Raw genomic sequence first — 2,722 nt, forward strand, 5'->3', positions numbered from 1 at the left:
TGTTGGCGAGAGTAGGCAGCTGCAGTGAGGGGAAGAGTGAAATAAGCGCAGTCAAGACGGACAGTTCTGACCTCTCGAAGTGGAACAGATACCTACGAGATCAAAGGCTGATATTGCGTTATTCACACTCACGTGCTGTGCTGCTGATTAACATGATATGATTTCAGTTCTGTTGCCTTTATATAAAAATAAATATGTTGAACAAGACACTCAAAGTGCTTGCTATTTATTTCCATACGAAAGGCGTATTTATCATTCATTTTTACTTTCATACAAACATGTATTTTAGATTTTTATAGAAATATGACAACAATCACATATCTCACACAGAGATCGCACTGTCATAGTGTTTGGGAATATTCATGGATAATTTAAATACATAATCACTAGGGGTGGGCATCACCAGAGGCCTCACAATACGATATTATCACGATACTTGTGTCACGATACAATATTATTGCGATTTTAAATATATTGCGATATTCTGCGACATATTGTAACTATTACCTTTTTCCAACTTCTAATTATGTCCCCAAAGGAAAGCTTTGGCAACATCTGTTTTAACTAAAAAGAAACCTTTCTCATTTTGTTTATCTCACTTCAATTTTATTGCTGCACGGTTCTGTGATCAGTAGTAAATCGGACCATCTGAAAGCACGTGACGGAGATTTACTAATAATCACAGAACCGGCTTTACTGACGAGATGCGCATGACAATAGCATTTGATTAATCGTGCAGACCCTTTAGCAATTGGGGCATTTGAAAGTAAATTACTGTTAAATTTAAAATAAATAACATAAATCTTACATCCGATTTAAACATGGACGGGGCTTTCCTGATAACTTTCCTCGATGCCGCCATCTTTATTTTACTAACTTACTGCATGCAGAAGGTGACCCAGCTGACCTCAGCAGAAAAAACTCAACACCACCATCTAGTGGGCTGTAAAGAAATTGATTTTATTAATCTACCAAATAGTATAATAAAAGATCGATACTTGGCGTCCGTGTATCGATACAGTATTGCCGCGGAAAATATCGCGATACTATGCTGTATAGATTTTTTCCCCCACCCCTAATAATCACATGAAGCCAGATAAAAAAAATAACAAATTTTTTTTAAACATTTTAGAAGAGAACACAACATCACGGTTGTCTGAACCAATGAGTATTAAGCTGTGTCGTCAGTCAGTCGTTTCCCATCATGCTTTCGATCAGCGCAGACGGTGGAGAGCAACTGCGCTCGACTGCACAAACCGACACAGCCACCTCGCTGTCACGAGAGTTTTTTTGGCACACTTCAGCATGACATCAGGGCAAGTTAGATGCAGAGCCGTTGAGAAACGGAATAAAAAGCCCCATTTTTCAAGATGTAAAATGAGTCTCCGATGTCCCCAGAGTGTGTATGTGAAGTTTTAGCTCAAAATACCCTACAGATAATTTTTTATAGCTTGTTGAAATTTTTAGGGTATGAGCCAAAACACGCTGTTTTTGTGTTTGTCCCTTTAAATGCAAATTAGCTGGTGCTCCTGCCCCCTTTACAGAAGAGGGCGGAGTTTCTAGAGCTCGTGCACCGTCATGCCAGCAATAACAAAACACTCTCACGCACTGAAAATGTCAGAAACTGCAAGTAATGATGCTGAAAATTCAGATTTGATCACAGGAATAAATTACATTTTACTATGTATTCACATAGAACAGTTATTTTAAATGGTAACAACAACGGTGTTCAGCCATACAGTATATGTTCGAACCGGAATCGGACAGTGAAAGAGAGACTGTAGAGGAAGTGACAACACATAGAATGCAACAGGAAGTTAATGAACAAAACCAGGAGTTGCAGTGAATGAACAAGTTTCCCTTGTTTGGCTGCTCTGTTCTGTTGTGCTGGCCTTTGCAAATAAACATTCCACTATTAGTACAAGCCTGATATCTTACAAGAGAACATACACGATTTAAAAGTCAGTCATCTGATTGTACTGTGCATAATAAATGAGCATTTATGAATTACACAGATGGGGAGAACGGCGCGATAAAAATAACAACATAGCTGGTCTCATGGTGCCATCGCGTGCTATCACAAACTTTATAAGTCCCACATGTGATTATGAGCTTGACAAATTCAAACGGTCGACTTCACATTGCTTTCATATGCAATTTTAAACTACCACATTCCTATTCACGATCATTCTGGTAGCACGTGAAGGCAGCATCAGTGAAAACAGACAGACAATGGTAGCTTTAGCAACATTAGCCTTACAGAGTGCCAAGAAGCTCTTTCAGAAAGGCAATTTGGAAAACAAACGCATGATACTTACTTCTTCTGGAGGTGTAGCTGGATCATGAACAGTTGGCACTGCTCCATCCTTCAGGAGCAACTTTTGTGCAAAACCTGCTTTATACTGACCCTCATTCACAAAGCAGTCTGGTGTAAAATGATTCGCACAAACATAAACGAATTTCTGTAGAGTTGAGGGAGCATTTTCTTCGAAAACAAAATTAATCCACCTCGTCTTCAGCAGCTCAGATTTCGGGAGTAAATGGAGAGAGTTATGTGGATTCATACATCCAGCAACAGAAAACCTAAAACGCTTGGGAGACATTCTCGTCAGTTTAGCAATGGCGGACTGTGTACAACTCGCTGTGAACTCGCTCAGGGTGGTTCTATGTTAAAACGGCAGTGTCTGTCAACATTCGTGGACGGGGCCTGTGGCTAATGTGA

Source organism: Sinocyclocheilus rhinocerous, unplaced genomic scaffold (genome assembly GCF_001515625.1).
Source record: "Sinocyclocheilus rhinocerous isolate Xijiao unplaced genomic scaffold, SAMN03320098_v1.1 scaffold317, whole genome shotgun sequence".
Classification (NCBI taxonomy): domain Eukaryota; kingdom Metazoa; phylum Chordata; class Actinopteri; order Cypriniformes; family Cyprinidae; genus Sinocyclocheilus; species Sinocyclocheilus rhinocerous.